Source organism: Lepisosteus oculatus, chromosome 13 (genome assembly GCF_040954835.1).
Source record: "Lepisosteus oculatus isolate fLepOcu1 chromosome 13, fLepOcu1.hap2, whole genome shotgun sequence".
Classification (NCBI taxonomy): domain Eukaryota; kingdom Metazoa; phylum Chordata; class Actinopteri; order Semionotiformes; family Lepisosteidae; genus Lepisosteus; species Lepisosteus oculatus.
In genome coordinates this window covers 1,458,442-1,475,784 of record NC_090708.1, presented here as the reverse complement: position 1 = coordinate 1,475,784, position 17,343 = coordinate 1,458,442, and the positions used below count along the sequence as shown (strand labels likewise).

General features: G+C 48.7%; 1 protein-coding gene across 2 annotated transcripts in view; it reads left to right on the top strand.

The window, feature by feature from the left end:
• The first annotated feature begins 8,597 nt into the window (after window positions 1-8,597).
• The window catches only part of tbl1xr1a (TBL1X/Y related 1a), a 58,177-nt gene continuing 49,431 nt past the window's right edge, over window positions 8,598-17,343 (top strand). The window contains exon 1 of one of the 2 annotated variants that reach the window (XM_006637405.3): window positions 8,598-8,972. The gene's annotated coding sequence lies outside the window, so the exon portion shown is untranslated. Of the gene's footprint in view, window positions 8,973-11,606; window positions 11,918-17,343 lie in introns of those variants that run through there. The other variant, XM_015360800.2, reaches the window with a different exon arrangement.

Genomic DNA, 17,343 nt, shown 5'->3' with positions numbered 1-17,343 from the left:
ATCTGTAAATCGAGGGATGGGTGTATTACCTGAGAAGGGATGAAAACGAGAGGCCCACTGTGGCCCATGAAGTTGGTAATGAATCGATCAGAGGATCTTACCCAGCCCCTTCTTGAAAGAAGCCCAGATGGGACCTCTATGGCTGGGCTGCTTGTTCCAGACTCCCGCCACCCTTCATGTAAGGAAGTGCCTCCGGTTCTGTTTTAAACACACTTTCCTGTAGTTTTTTCTATACTTCGATTTGGGCTTTGCTGTGGATTCTGTAGATGTCCACAGGGCTGACTTAATCAATAAACCTTAGGGACATAAGTAATTGGATTAGCTGCCTTTGCAGTCTCCACTGTTTAAGGCTAAAAAGGTTTGTCTTTTAACCCGTGAGTCTAAAATAATGTTTCTGGCAGTTCTACCACGGACTGAGTAGCAATACTTTTTTGTAATGTGGTAACCAAAATTGTTTATGATATTCTCAAAAAGATCTAAGGAATTTTTTTTAATGTAATATCCTATGCAATATATTGTACATTGTTTTTGCCTTTTCATTGCTTAGCATTACTTATCCAAATAATAATATCTAAAATATTACGTACATTTATAATATGTGTTTTCACAACCAACACATGATATTAGTTGTGATATTAAATGATAATGATATGATATTAAATGTCTTCAGTCAAATGTTTGGCCACATGATCTTGAATGTTTCGTTTGAATTTGTCTAATTCATTCTGTAAAGTGCTTTGAGAAGCCACCTTTAAAGGCGCTATATAAAATAAAGTTTATTATTATTATTGTCTAATTATTGTCTTTCTGATTTTCCTCCAAAGATTTAGACAAAACCAAAAAAAATGCACTACTGTCACTGTAAAGTCGATTGTTTTGAAGCATACTTTATTCTTGCAAACAAAGGCAGTACAGTGACTTACTTTTCCATGCTTGTAGAAAATCATATATAATGTAAGCAACATAAACAACGCTGTCAAAAAAACGAATTAGATTGTCAAAAAAACATTGATTAGATTGTTTTTTGATAAGGTGTTTCGTTTTCCTGAAACTGAATGTGGAAAATCGAACCAGTTGCACAGCCATCTTACTGTAGCAGATTACAGGTTGCCGTTAGCTCGTTTTTACATCTTTTACTGCACTTTCAGCTCTATGCTTGTGAAGAAAGCGCTCTGATACCCAGGCAACGTAAGAAAAGGCAAGACTGTATTATTTACACTTCCTGTAAGAGTGTAAACCACAGGCCTGAAGCTTTAAAATAACTTCACTTGATTACAAAAACAAACAATATCCTGGATTTGAGCGATTTTTCTTCCTCTTAGTGCCCTGCGCTTGCAGATTCACATCTGTGGTTAGTGTCTGAAACAAAAGGTGTTATTTGTGAGGAGGTTTTCACAGGCGCCTGCTACCGAAGGCCCAGGATCGAGTGACTGGCCCCTGTGGGACTGCACTCCCGAGAGTGTGAAGACTCACAGGGTGGCGTTGCCATGGCGCAAACAGTCAACCTCTTGTTTTCAAACAGCGGCTGCGTTCAAATTCAGAAAGCCCCCGATTTTCCTTTCCACACAAAAGACACACACATACGCGCACGCCCTCACTCACACACACACACAGACACTCACACAACCACACACAGACACACTCACACAAACACAGACACACACACTCAAACAGACACAGACACTCACACACACAGACACACACTCACACAGACACAGACACACACACACTCACACACACTCTCACACAGATACACACACAGACACACTCACACACACTCTCACACAGATACACACACAGACACACTCACACACACTCAGACACAGACACACACACAGACACACTAACACACACTCTCACACAGATACACACACAGACACACTCACACACACTCTCACACAGACACACACACACTCAGACACACTCACACACACTCTCACACACTCACACACACTCACACACCCACAGACACACTCACACACCCACACGCACACACGCCCACACACTCACACACACTCACACACCCACACACACGGGTGCAGAGCACATGTCGGAGGTGGCGAGGAGCTGGGCGTCGCTATGGCTGGGGAGCCAGCGCGGTCCGGCCTGCTCCCTAGGGCGTGTCTGACTCGGCGCGGCCCGAGAGGCCCGGGTGCCGCAGGAAGCCTCTGGCCGGCTCGGCGCGGCGCAGGAGGCCGCAGCCCTGCTCCTCCAGGCCTCGGAGAGGACCCTCCTGCTGGGCCTGCGGGGATCTGCGTCCCTGCTCCGATTCCTGAGACGGAGGGCGCGAGTGGTACACGGGGCGTGGGGGCTGACATTACCCAGCAGCCTTGGGGTTTTCAAGGAGACCCACAGCCAACAGGACGAAAAGGTACCTGGCGGAAAAAAACTTGCATAGAAAATTAATAATAATAACACGGTTTTATTTATAAATCACCTTTATGAACTCAAGGCCACTGTGCATAGTAATTAAGAAAAGAGGAAAACACAGCCCATCAAAGCAAAGCACCCTGTCCGGTCCCGCGTGTGGTGATGACCATGATGACCAGAGAATGACCCCGGAGCGGCCCAGAGAGAGACCCCTGTGTGGCGTCCGCGGAGCACGGGGTCCCGTGAAGGTCTGCCGAAGAATGAGATGGCTACGAAGGCTCCCTTTTCCCCACTGCTGTCCCAGTGCCCTCTATGCCAGCACGCACCCCCAGTCCAGCCACACCGAGACCACGCTGCAGATTTGGGGGGGGCATATTGTTGAAGGTTTGATCAGCTTCAGGGGTGTAAATAATCTCTGCTCTGATTTCAGCACACCTGTACAGTGGGGTGTGGGGTCTCTGATGTCACCGATGTGGCGACTGCGGCTCGATCCCGGGCTCCCAGCACACACAGTGCCCCCCGGCCAGGGCACAGCCTCTGCTCAGCAGGGTCTCACGCCGTCTGGATTTCAGAGGGGGCGACGCCAGCCCTGTAGCTGTAGAATTGGCGCAGTGCACTGAGCCCTGCTCCTCACAGTCCGGCCCCGAGCGCAGAGCCGCCTGGTGCAGCCCAGGGCCCGGGGGTCACTGCCACCTCCTGCTCGGTTAGATATCGCCGCCTCCCCCAGGAATTTAAACTCTTTAGACTCACCCAGTCCGGAGATCAATTACACGGCCCTCTGTGGATATAGAAAGCAGTCTGGACATTTTAGAACAAAGAAGTCATAAGAAAGATGAGAATGAATTAATAATTGAATGAATAAAAATAATTGCTTACACGTATATAGCGCTTTTCTGGATACTCCACTCAATGCTCTTTACAGGTAATGGGGACTCTCCTCCCTCACCCCCAGTGTGCAGCCCCACCTGGATGATGCTCCAGTCCTCTCCCCACACACCAGCTCTCAGTGGGGAGGAGAGCAGAGTGATGAAGCCAGTTCAGAGAGGGGGGTTATTAGGAGAATGAAAACCTTGCAAAAGTATTCACCACCTTCTGCTTTTGTTGTGTGACGTGTACGCATTATTTCCAGGCGAACATTTCAATCGAAAACCAACGTGTTTAAAAAAAAACACCCGAAGAAGGCTCCACAGCCGAAACGTTGTTTCCTTTCTTCTCTTTTCAGCAGGGAATAAACCTTTTAACTCGTTTTAACAGGGCGACCCCACAATGGCACAGCACTGGGATGGGTGTCAACACTTTCGCCCGGCACCGTATGAGCCTTTGCTTCGCAATTTCAATAAACCACATTCCTGGTGCAGTGCAATTCGGGAAGAGAGAGCAGTTCTTTCCCAAAGTCACTGGTACCCTCGCAATACCTAAAGTCACGGCTGGGGCGTCTGTTCAAAGGCTTGCCCTGCCGTGTTTTTTTACTGTGCGCGTTGAGCCCTCCCTGCCCCCCGATTCTCAAAGGAGGGTGCTCCTCTCTTAGGAGATCGTGGGTAGCCTGGAAGGAGCAGTGTAATACACAAACCCCTGATGATGTCAGCTTGTTATTGACTTTCCGAGTCTGAATGACTGAGCAAAGGACTGGGGGTGGAATCTATCTGTCAGGAGCCGGTGCCCAGCCAGGCGAAAAAAACTCCGCCGGCCGGCCGTGGGGGAAGGGCGATGCGCAGACACCATCCCCTTTCAGAGCTGCGCAGCTTCACGGTATTTTACAGCCTCCTGGGCGCACGATCGGCGAGAGCCGGGTTCGACTTGCAGTGTAACCATTTTTCAAGAGAGGAAATAATGGCGGAACAGATAGGGGTGACGCATACCCCTCCCCATACACCATCAGCGCCATCATGCAAACTGTTCAGCCACCGCTCGGTATGAACCAGAAAACGCGTCTCAAGATCAGCGATTACATAACGCGTCCACCAGGAAAGGCTTCTCTCTCTCGCCTTGTGCCAAAGCCCCATCCCCCCGACGCGCAGTGGAGGGAAGAGAGATGGTATCCGAAGTTTCTTCACAGGCTGCACAGACAAGTACAAAACCCCCCAACCCCAGAGATAACTCCCCGTTTCCAGTAACTTTCCTCCGCCCTGTCACCCTCATCTTCAGTGGTAGCGTGAACCCCCTGGAGATCCGCCTGACTAAGCCCGTCTTTGGCAGCTACAGTGGATTTAAGGAGCCCGATACCCCCTTCGTCACTGTGCTCCAGACACCCTGAGGGTCAGGCAGTGGTCTCAGCCCACAAGGCATCATACTGTATGTCCAGATCTAATGAAACGACGCCACGGTGAAGGCAAACCTAGAAACTTGTGGCAAACTTTTGCAATACCGCTTCACCTGATGAGCAGTCAGAATAAAGGGCTCGTATGCGTAAATGTTGAGCAGTAATGTATGTAAATTGTTTGTCTCAGTACTGTACACGTCTGGCTTCCAGGCCAGAAGCAGATACGCTCCTAAACTGGAAAAGCTGGAGAGTCACTCAGGGCCTCTGTCTTCTTGCTCACACCAGGAGCAGGAGGGGCGGGATTGCTACCTGCTGTGGGAATCGTTTGTCAGATGTCAGGATTTTGCTGAGGAATTTGTGGATGTGCATATGAGATGACTGCGTGTGCCGAGATGAGATTTTCTAAACATTTTCTTGAGATAAACCTGTTAAAACGTGTACACCGATTTTTAACAACACTAACTGCATCCTAGTCCTAAGCAAGCTGCCCTGCTGTTCCATGATACTTCTCTCAGGAAGGAAGTTAATTGTTAAAACTAAGAGCTCCCAATATAATGTAAATGAATATGAGGCTCACTTGATTGAAAAATGAATCTGTGACAATTCTGCATAGATTGTCTGAAACAAGTCACCTACGGGCTCAGAAAATGGGCACAGCTCAGTGCTGAATAATTCAGACGATCTTCTCTGGCAGTGTCCTTAATCTGAATGATCTAGGTTACATTTCTACAGGACCCAAGGCGTCTTATCGGTGCGGTCTTCGCAGCCCTGTGAGAGTTCCCTGCCCTGCCCATTAAACAGCCAGTAATAAGATTAAGAGTGGTGCTGGTCCAGCCCCTGGTGAAGACACGGCGGCTCAGGACAGCACATATTTTGGTTGCATTCCCCACAGCTATTCCTACTCCCACAGATTTAGGACTGGAGTATTTTAAAGGCAGGGTTTCCGAAGTGTGAACCACAATTTACAAGGGGCACAAAGAGAAGGAAATGACCGCAGTGAGTAAAAAACCCACTGAGCTGCGTGTCCGCCGTGAGGGCCCGCTGGACACTCGCCCTGCTCCTGGGTTCTGGGAGCGTGCTGCTCTCCCGCACTCTTACTGGTCAGGGTTTGTATGACAGCGTTACAACAACAACAACAGTAACAACAGCAACACTAATAATGCCATCAGCGGCTGGCTGGCAGGCAGGACACCAGTGTGCAGGCCTGAGGGACGTGAATGTCCCCCCTGACGCTACAGAAGTCTCTCGGGTGTTGCAGGAGGCTGGCTGTGGACGGGGGACGGGGGGGGGGGGGGCTGTCAGGGCATCTTTCCGGCTCTTTCCTCGTGTCTCCGAGGACACGGCGGGGGATGGGCGTGACGGGGGAGAGTCTCCCTGCCCCCACAGACACGCGAGCAGTGGGACCTGGCAGCCACCCCGGCTACAAGCGGAGATTGTTTCTTAAAGGGGGAACCGAGATTACAAAGGCTGCTGATCACCATTAACAGTTGCGGTTTCGTAGTCTGTCCCCCAGTGCTGGTGTATTTTTGAGTTGTTGTTTTTCTAATTACGCACTTGACATAAAAAAAAACCTTCTAACTTTCTAATCTGTTGGGTTCTTAACGAATATCTGTTGGGAGGAATTGGTAACAGCTAGTCTAACCCACTCAGTGGCATGCGACAGTGTCAGGCAGCTCTGCTCCCAGACGGGAGCCCTGCTCGGCGTCTCCCAGTTCTGCCCGTCCTAGGTGCAGCGGTGGACATCCAGCAGTGCTCGTCTCTGTCTCAGGTGTCCAGGTACCAGATGGGTTCCCTGAGGGACCCGTGGCCTGGATTGTGCAGAGAAATGACATCGTGTGTTACTTAAACCCGTCTCCAGCGGGGAGGACATGAAAGGCTCTCGATGCAATGAAAAAAATAAGCACGCAATAATTTTTTTTTCTCTCTAGAAAGGGTTTCCCGCTTCTAAGCTCGAGAGTAGATAAGTGTGTGAGTTTTAGCAAAACACGCCTCTTCAGCATTCAACCCCCATAGTTTATAATACCATAGACCGTGTTAGACACACAAGTGCAGCACGGGTGTTACGCTCTCTGCTCGAGGTGAGTTCTGTGTGTGTTCTTGCATAATCGAACGTGTGGTCTCAGAGCAGGCCAGGATAAAATTGTCAGCTGGGTTGTCAATCCCAAATCCCTCCTCCTGCTGGGGCTGTTCGCTGAGCTGGGCGCGAGAGGTCTCTTGCAGACAAACAGTGACACGCAGAGAACAGGTAATCCAGTTTTAATGATAATAATGATAATAATGATAATGTTTCTTTATTAGCCCTATACAATTTCTTTCATTAGGAATGCGTCTTTTCGCATACCCCAGCTTTTTCTCCATGGAGACACAGACACACAGACAGGGAGAGAAGCTGGGGGTCAGAGCGCAGGGTCAGCCATTTATACAGCGCCCCTGGAGCAGTTGGGGTTAAGGGCCTTGCTCAGGGGCCCAACGGAGTAGGATTCCTCTGCTGGCCGTGGGATTTGAACCGGCAACCTTCCAGTCACAGGCGCAGATCCTGAGCCACAGAGCCACCGCTCCGCCCGGTGGCTACCTGTAGGTAGTTGTACCTACAGGAGACTAGATACGTAATCATTTCGAAGTGGAGTCTGCTGGCATGTGACACCAGCTCTGCTCACTGGGGGTGAACACAAAGACAATCTGCCCTCCGCTTGAAGTCTGGGTCTCAGCGAAATCTCAGCAGGAAGGAGGCTGTGGAGGCCCTGTGGATCCAGTAGGATCGGTGTGGGAGCTGTAGGTCCAGTGGGACCAGTTGGGAGGCTTTAGGTCCAGAAGGACCAACGGAGGTTCTGTGGGTCCAGCGAGCCCAGTGCTGTCAGGCCAGTTAATGTTCCCATTTTCAGAGGTGCCACCAGTGAATCACTGTTGTGCTTCTGCACTGAAACTCACTTTACCCAGTACCCTGGCCAGGGGACACAGTGAAACTGATACCCAGCGCTAGTGATCCAGCACTGCAGGACACGGCAAGACTGACACTGAGACAACTCAGACTAAACAAATCCAGGCTAATCCGGGGAAGCCTGTGGGCTGGGAACACAGTTGATTGACTGATGGAGGCTGTCAGGCCCGGAAGTTAACTGCAGCAGTGCAGCAGGGCCCAGTGCTGGTGTGAAGCCGTTCCAGTAGGGCGCTGCGTCAGCATGCACAGGCTGCAGAGGAACAAATATATTCCCTGCTGAAAAGAGAAGAAAAGAAACATTTCGGCTGTGGAGCCTTTTTCGGGTTAACACTCGTTAACACTCACACCTGAAACATCGTTTCTTTTCTCTTTCCAGCATGGAGCAAACCTTCACTTGTTCTCCTGTTAGTGTGAAGCCTCCTTTGTTTGGCTGCATGTTGGATGCAGACATTTCTTCAGAGTTTCAGACAAAGTGCACCGAAAACAGACTGGTAGACGATAAGAGTGCCACACGGAGGAATGGTAGAACTGGTCAGGGAGACGCGGGGATAGGGATTTAGTAGCGACTGGGTAGTCAAGACTTGACCCTCCACCACCAGACGCACGCAGACACAAACACACAACCAGCAGGCCTCGACTCATTTCAGACCTGCACTGAACGGGGTGCTGGCAGCGTGCTAGATGCCAGAAACCAGAAACCGCCCCGCTCACCCACCAGGCGCTGCCCGAATCTAATTCATCACGGAATCTCACGATGGAAACGAAAAGTAATGAATAGTTTTCCTCTTTCTTCTCCCCCCCCCCCTTCATTTCAGGACTCGACAGCGGGGCTCTCTCTCTGGCGCTCGTGTTTTGTTTCGATGCGGTGGGGGGGAGCTAATACGTTTCCAGGACGGAGTGTAGAGCGACCCCCGCCCCCTCCGTGGCGGAGCCGGCAGACTGGCTCACGCTAGCTCGGTGCGTCTGCACGGCGCGGCCCCAGCGTGCCTAGGCCTGCCCCATTTCTGCCTGGAAGGTCACCCTCCTCTTGCGCTGGAGTGTCTGAAGCCGTTGGCTGCTCCCGAACCGTTTGGCTTTTTCTCTAGTAACAGCCCCTCACCATGTTCCTCAATTTCTCCTCCATCTCTATTTCTTAAAGTTTTTTTTTTTTAATGATATAAAAAAAAAAAATCCAAGAGCCGAGGTAACGCAAAACGGCAAGCGCCACGCCGCGCCTCTCTGGGAATTTAAGTGCCGCCGCCGCCGCCTCCTCCTTCGCTTTCGCCTGGGTTTATAACGCGATATTACGGCCGTATTTTTTGAAAGAAAGGAAGGGGAAAAAAAAAAACCACACACACATACACACTCCGGAGAGGAAATTCCACACGGCAGCCCAGGCTCCCCCTGCGTGATCTGGATATTACAGTAAGTGGGCTTCGCCCGGTCGCGGGCGGGACGGGACGGGACGGGAGCGGCGGGTCCGAGGGGCGAGTTTCTGGGCGGGCGGCGCGCCGGGAGCCGGGCGGGCGGCGTGGGGGATGGGCGAGTGTGGGTGCCGTGTGTTTCCGCGGCCGTGTCCGCAGGTCCGACTGGTGGACGGCTGTGGGCCGTGGTGGGGGATGGGGGGGGCGAGTGCGTGACCTCTGCCCGCCGGTACCGTGTCGTTGTCGTTATCACCGCTTATAAAGACCCCCCCACAACACACAACACACACACACACTACCCGCCGCCTCCATGTGTAAGAACCCCCCCACACACACACAAAGCGTGTTGAAACGGGCAGCCCGTCAGAAGAGAGCGGTGTATTTCTGTTTTAAATTGAATTTAATTTTATCTGACGGTGCGCTTTCGACGCGTGGTTTCTGCTCGGTGTGCGGAGACGGCGCGAGCGGCGAGGCCCCGAGGCCGGGGACGGGAAGGGCACGAGGGGAGCCGCGAGGAGCCAGCGGCTGGGGGTCCTATCACTCACACAGTGTATATACACACACTGTACACACTGTACATAAATACACACACTGTACACAGACAGTATATATACACACACTGTACACACTGTATATATACACACAGTATATACACACACTGTACACACTGTACATAAATACACACTGTATATACACACACTGTACACACTGTATATATACACACACTGTACACACTGTATATAAATACACACTGTACACTGTATAAGGATATACAGGCGGCTGGGGGTCCTATCACTCACACAGTGTATATACACACTGTACATAAATACACACTGTATTTACACACACTGTACACAGTATATATACACACACTGTACACACTGTATATAAATACACACTGTATTTACACACACTGTACACTGTATAATGATATACAGGCGGCTGGGGGTCCTATCACACACTGTATTTATACACACACACTGTATATGCTGTATATGTACACACTGTACACTGTATATGTACAAACTGTACACACACTGTACACACACTGTACACATACACACAGTATATATACACACTGTACACACACTATTTACACACACTGTACACTGTATAAGGATATACAGGCGGCTGGGGGGTCCTATCACACACTGTATTTATATACACACACTGTATATATATACACACAGTACACACACTGTATATATACACACTGTTCACACACTGCATTTATACAGACATTGTACACACTGTATAAGGATATACAGGCTGCGGCGTCCTATCACACGCACTGTACATACACAAACTGTACACGTATATCTACACACACTATATACAAACACAGTACACACACTGTATATACCCACTGCACACACTGTATGTTTATACAGGCTGCGGGGGGTCCTATCACACACACACACAGTATATATATACTGTACACACTGTATATACATGCTGTGTTTATATACACACTGTAAATGTATATATTGGTGGTGGAGGGGGGTCCTATCATACACACTGTATACACACACACACATACTACACACAATATAGACAGTATTTGTGTACACACTCTAAACTATATGTATATATAGGCGGTGGAGGGGGGTCCTATCACACACACTGTATACACACACATACTACACACACTGTATATACACACTGTATTTATACACAAACTGCACACTATATACACACACATTGTACACATATACACTGTATACACACAGTCCACATACATACTGTACAATACACATTATACACACACTGAATGCACACTACATACACACTCCACACACATGGTACACACACTGTATATACACAGTGTACACACTGCACACACATACTGTACATAAAAACACTACACACACTGTATACACACACTGCACACGCACATTGTATATACACACTGTATCCATACTGTATACACACTGCACACCATGCACAGTGCGCGCACACACACTGTGTGCACATTACATACACACTGTACACACACTTTTATACAGTACACAGACTTTTATATAGTACACACACTGCACACCATGCACACTGCACACACACACACATTACATACACACTGTACAGACACTTTTATACAGTACACACACTGTACATACACTGCACACCATGCAAAGTGCGCACACACACACACTTTGTGCACATTATATACACACTGTACACACCCTTTTATACAGTACACAGACTTTTATATAGTACACACACACACATTACATACACACTGTACAGACACTGCACACTGGCTGACATGCCGGGCCAGGCCAGGCCTGGGGCGAATGTAACCGTCTGGTTTGTGCGCTTTCTCACACAGGACTGGGCGACTTTCATAGGACCCCCTCCAGTTAGAGGTTCTGCAGCTCCCTTCTCTTCTTTCCAAATAAGGAGTATTGCAAATACGGCATACGTAATGGCACTGGTGTGTGCTGACAGTTACAATGAGGCTTTGTTCTGTTCCTGCAGGACAACAACAACAGGACAACCTGTGCCTGCCAGAGATGCAGTTGCATAGTGACACAATTGTCAGGTGTCATTTTTATCGACAGGTTCATTTTGGCCTTTGTGAGGATGCGGTGCAAACGTGGGATGTAGGTGTTAACCCTTTAGTAGGTGTTTTTGCTGAAAAACTGGTGACTTGTGAAATGGAAAAAAGAATAATGTTCCGTTTCTCCTTCGGGTGGGAAAACGTTGTTTGATTTGACTGTCGGTTGGCTGCTGACAGAGCGCCCCTCGCTGTCACTGAGCTCTGTGGGGGAGGGGAGACTCCGGGCCTCACGGCTGGGTACCGGCTCCAGCAGACCAGCGCGCGTCTCCTCCGGGCTTGTTCCTGGTCCACACTTCTTCCCTGTGAGGATTTTGTTCAGCCAGGTGTTTGAGGTCAAGCCGATGCTCCTACGGTGTCAATGAAAAGTGATGACGTCCTCCGAAAAGGTACATTCTCAGTGCATGTCAGCCGCAGGGCTTGTATTCTCATCCCACTCCTTCCTTCTTGCGTTTGACCCTGGAGAACTGAGAAATATTTATTTGCTCAGACGATGGCCTTGTCCTCATTTACCCTCTGTGTTTATTTTCTGTAAATAACATCTTTACCCTAATGCCTTTCGCTCTATACCTGACCTGCGTGGGTCCGGGGTGGGGTTTCTCACGGAGGCCCGGCTGCTTCACGGGTTCTGCTCACGGGTCCGTTCGGGCTCGGCCAGCCCGCGGGGGCCAGGTGTCCCCTGATCCGCTTTCCTGCTGCCGGCCGTTTGGCGCCAGACAGCGAGGGGTCGGTCTGTCGGGGGGCTTTATCGAGGAGCCGGGCGGCCGGTCCGGTGTCTTCCTGCGAGAGGGGCGGGCGTGGGCAGGCAGGCCCGGTCCGGGCGGCAGGCCCCGGGGCCGCGCGCGCTCGGGTTACAGCAGGCGCGGTTATGTAATTCTGCTGCTAGGCTGCGCGCCGGGGCAGGCGTGGGGGAGGGGCACAGCTGCAGGCTGGATGGAGAAACGTCTTGTGAAATGGAGTTCAGAGAGAGCGTCTGCGCGGGGGGGGACCCCAGACTCATGCCAGGGGTGTCACTGACCTCAGAGCACCCCCCCAGCCCACTTTGCCTGGGTGGGGGTCCTGTTAGCCGGGGAGTCGCCCCCCCCCCCAGCCCAGGGGGGTCCCAAGAGAGCCGACACCCCCCTGGCCAGCTGTGTCAGTGCTCCACGTGCTGGGGAGCTGCCCCTCCCTGGCGTGTGAATTGAGCTTCATTCCTGCATTCATTTCAGCGCCTGTGGAGTAATGGCGGGGCCTAGAAACACTGTTTTATCTTCAGCCGACGCCGTGTCTTCTGGACTGGCGTAGCCAGGGGGTCGGGTTTCTGAAGCTGCTCTTGCTGCAGTGCCGTTATGGGGGCTTCTGGTGTGGGTCTTGCCCGTAGAGCTGTGAAGGAAGGGTGAGTGTTTGGGTGGCTGCTGTCCTCATTTAGGGTGCTGGAAGCGATAGGGGTTCACAGCGCAGTAATGGGTGCAGACCGCTTATGACATCGTATTTTAGATATTTAGATCAGGGGGATTTTGATAAACCTCCTTATAATAGACTTATTTTTAAATTGTAGGCTGTAGGCATTCAGAGAGATGTATTTAATGGACAGAAAAGGAGCTCAGTTAAGGGGTGAATGCTCAGACTGGGGTGATGTAATTAGTGGAGTTCCACAGAGATCTGTCCCAGGACCACTGTTCTTCCTCACTCATGTGAATGATTTTAATTCTGATGCAGTTAACAGACTAGTCACGTTCACAAACAACACCAAATAAGAGGGATTAACTGACTGTGGAATCTGGCCAAATATCTGATAACATTTAACATAGACAAGTGCAGAGTATTACGTCTATGTAGTTTTGTTACAAAAAAAGATGGAATCTGTTCAGAGAAGGGAGCGTGGATGTTTATATTTCAAGTTCTTTGATGAATATTTTTTGCAGTTTGAGATTGAAGTGATGGTGGACTCAGCTGGGTTATCCTGATGCTGGATGCCTATTGTTACTGAGTAGGTAGGGTAGTTAAGCCAAGTAGTTAAGTTGGCAGTGTAGTGAAAAGTTTATTTTAGCATTAGACCTAATCGTCTTATCCTAATGAGGGATATTAATTGTGAGGAGAGAGTTCTATCTGGCTGGTATAGTATATGATTTTAACTTCTTGATATAAAATAGTGGCAGTCAAATATCTTAATCTACTTAATTGTATGAAAGCTATTTGTCATGTACGAGCAACACTGTAGTATCTGAGTCTCCACTTTACCAGGAAATGGTAGAGGAGTCTTGCCTTTTGAGCGTAGCTTAACTGGACAAGGAGATACCCCAGGTTCCTCTTCTTTAACACTTACCTGCAAAATAGCTTTCTGTACTAAGGTTAGTGTTGCACAAACCACAGGTGCTGTAGTTCTTCAGATGTCTGGAGGGGCACTGGGAGTCACTGGGGGTCAGAGTCTGTGTTCATGGCTCCCGGTCTGCTGTCATTATCAGGTGTTGGGCAGCTTGTTGCTGTGGAGATCCTCTTATGTGCATTTATATGCCACTGATGAACAGAAATGAGTGGCATTTGCAATGTCTAGGTTGTGTATTTTCTATATGGAAAGTGTATTGTAGTGATGTACTTCCTGTTTTCTGGTTATTGAGACTTTGTATCAGGTGCACCAATCTAACGGAAAACAGGTGCAGACGTGGTGGCTCATGAATGTGATCTGACTTGCATTGTTTTCAGTTTCAGAAGGGCGCAGCGAATGTGTATTTTTCCTCCGAGCCAGATCTTCTGCTGGACTGATGAATAGTAATGTGTGAGTGGATGACATGCACACTGCGTTATGTGCTCATGAATAAACACAGTCAATCTGGAGGAGACCATGAAGTCCAGGTGGTTCATTGTGGCGAGCTCCTGAGCAAATCGCACTGTTCTGAAGGATGTTGGTGGCTTTGCTTTGTATAAAGTGAAATCAGTTCAGGTGGTCACGTTTTCAGAATGCGATGTCGTGTATGAACCCCAGGACAGGCAGCACTGTTTCTATCGGGGGTTCATATTACAGGGCTGTGCCCAAGAAAATAGCACTGTCTTTTTTAAAATTTATTTGCACCTTCTTTGCTCTGCCCTGCCTGAAAATTAGAGCCAAGCTTGTTATCTTTGCCCGCGCTGCTGCCTTTGGCAGTGTGTAGCTTCAGGTGCATCTTGCCGCGCGCGACCGCAGAATAGCCGGGCTGCCCTTCACGGGTCCGGAGGTGAGCCGGCCGCCTGTTCCCGACCTGGCAGAGGCCCTCTGTCCACCCTGGCTGGGGGCAAGGCTGATGTTCGGTTGAACCCCTGCGCCCGTGGCTGCGTCTAGGAGGTTGTGGTTGGAATCTGGATCAGCAGATACGTCCTGGGACCTGACATTTTGTTAGTGCTCTTATGGCATAAGGTTGAGTGTAGCAAATTCACAAGGATTCCTTAAGTGGGCTGCTGGGCCTGAGATTCACTGAATGTGTGGATAAGACTACGAAGGAATCTTGAAATCATTGCGGCGAATAAAGTCCGGTAGTATTAGGAGCGTAAGAAAGGTTACAAGCAAGAGGAGACCTTGTAGCCTACAAGTCTCTTGTTTTCTACAAGAGCTGCACATCCAGGTATCATTGGCATTAGGTGCTCAAAGATGTCCCAGTAGTATTTGTCCTTCGTAACTTGCATAAGGTACAATATTTCACACGTTGAATCAAGGCAGGGTGAACTCATATAAATTTCCATTATTCATGTATAATGTACATCATTAGATTTTTTTCTCTCCCAGGAAAAGTGAATTACGGCTGATCTGTTATGTAACTGAAGCAGTATTCTTCAATGTATTTTCTATCTTCTGTGTGGGTGGAACAAGCCTAGCCCCCCTGTGGTGTAGGTGAGTAATCCGAGGAAGAGGCAAGATGGAAAATGAGCAGAGTTGCACAAAAAATGCAGCAAAACGAACTCCAGAGTAATCCAGAAGTGTTTATGATAAACAGGGGCTTAATAATAATTGATCAGAAAATCTGGTACCCCCAGAAGCCATGTGCAGAGTACATTCAAAATGCATGATGTACTGTGCAGGTGAAGAAACAAAATTCTTGTTCTGGGTAGGTTTAATGAAAGGACAGGCTTGTTTAAAGAAAGTGTTTGGTGCCTGAACTTCGTCTGGATTTCCTCTCAAAACCCACCGTGTGCTCGTAAATTCCCAAATCCAAAGAGTGCATGAGGATGCCAGCTTGGTGGTCAGTGGATTATGGGTTCGACCCGAGAGAGAACCAGCAAGCAAGCATCGGGACTGGAGTTTCCAGATGGCAAATTAATCAAAAGTGTTGATTACGGGGACCTTGAGTCTTTTTGTAAGTGTGGGGATGTTTTTACATGACCCCGTTGGTGAGTGTTTAGCAAGAACAGATAGATGTCGAGGCATGATAAGAATGTAAACTCAGGAAGTAATTTTTTGTCCAGTAAAATTGTTGTGGTCTTTTACTGATTGATTGCATGTCCACAGCAGACAACCTCTAGGAAGATGAGTGGCAGGTAGCATCTTTTCTGTAGCCCTGGGCTCCATAGCTGTGTGTTACAGGCCTCGGGAGATCTGTGAGAGAAGAGGATTTTGGGGAAACTCTTCAGCGCCTATAATAGCGTTTTGCAGTATAAAGGTGGATTTACACTTAGAAGTGTGGTGGGAGGCATATGGGAAAGCAACGTAAGTACAAGGATGGGTATAAGGCTTCTTTCAGCATTGCGGTTGTCTGAGCCAGTTCACATTTCAGAAGCTGAGGGCTCTTGTTTCCAGGCACCGTGAGGTCCTTGGTATTTCATGCTTTAACCTAGTTTGAGAAGACTGGAACAGGCAAGACACCGATGAGTTTAAATCCTAAAATATTTCCTTTCTGTTTCTTGAGTACAGTTTGTACAAGACTGCATTTTGTTGCCTGTAATGTTTTCTTTTTTTTTGTTCACCATTAAGACCTTCTTTGACCTCATAACTGAATTCTGAATTGATAACACCTTCATAAATTAACAGCCGCATGTGGTTCTAACTTGATTACACCTGGCCTACTTTTCTAAGGGTGTAATCGCCATGCCTGGGGCAAGCTGAAGGAATTTGGAAAAACAAGTTTCGCTGTGTGGGACTGATTCAGGTTAATCTAGACACTGCAGCAGATGTACTCCCCTGACCTTAGGAGGCTTGGGAGGTTCAGCAGGCAGTGTGGTGTAGACGAAACTTAAGGAGTCTCATCAATTAGTGAGGCATGTGCTTTCTGTTTGTTTTTTGGTGGTCTTGGACAGCGATCAGGAAAGCCTTTTCTCTCCACGTTCACCGGGGTTGCAACTTTTCATTGTCGCTGTGCTTTGTTCTTGAATTTCATAGTTAAATACCGACCTGACAATGAGTGGAAGCTGCCAGTCAGTCTGGCTGTGCCCTGGCCTTGACTGGGGAAATACCCTTCTGGCTTTCAGCTGCGCAGGATCTGTCTGCTGGGCCACGTGTTCCGACCTGTTTCTGAAAGAAACCCTGCCCTTTGGCCCGGGAGAGTTTCCGAGCTCTTGTTTGAAATTCAGTGAAGAGCCGAAGTGCCATGTCTCTCTTTTGTTTCCACAAGATGGTATGTGATTGATAAAAATCACACAAGAGGCCTTATTCAGCTTCAGGAAGTGTTGTGTGTGGGTATTATAGTTTGTTTTACTTGTTCCAGTTTTACAGTCTCCAATAATTTAAGAATTATTTCTAATAATAATTTTTATATATAAAACTATTCCAAAATAATTTGTCAAAAAGCATGGAGGTGAATTACTTTGTTACATTTTACAAGCTTTCCACGTTTCCGTGGTTAAAAGGTTATAGTGGACCAGGAGGAATACG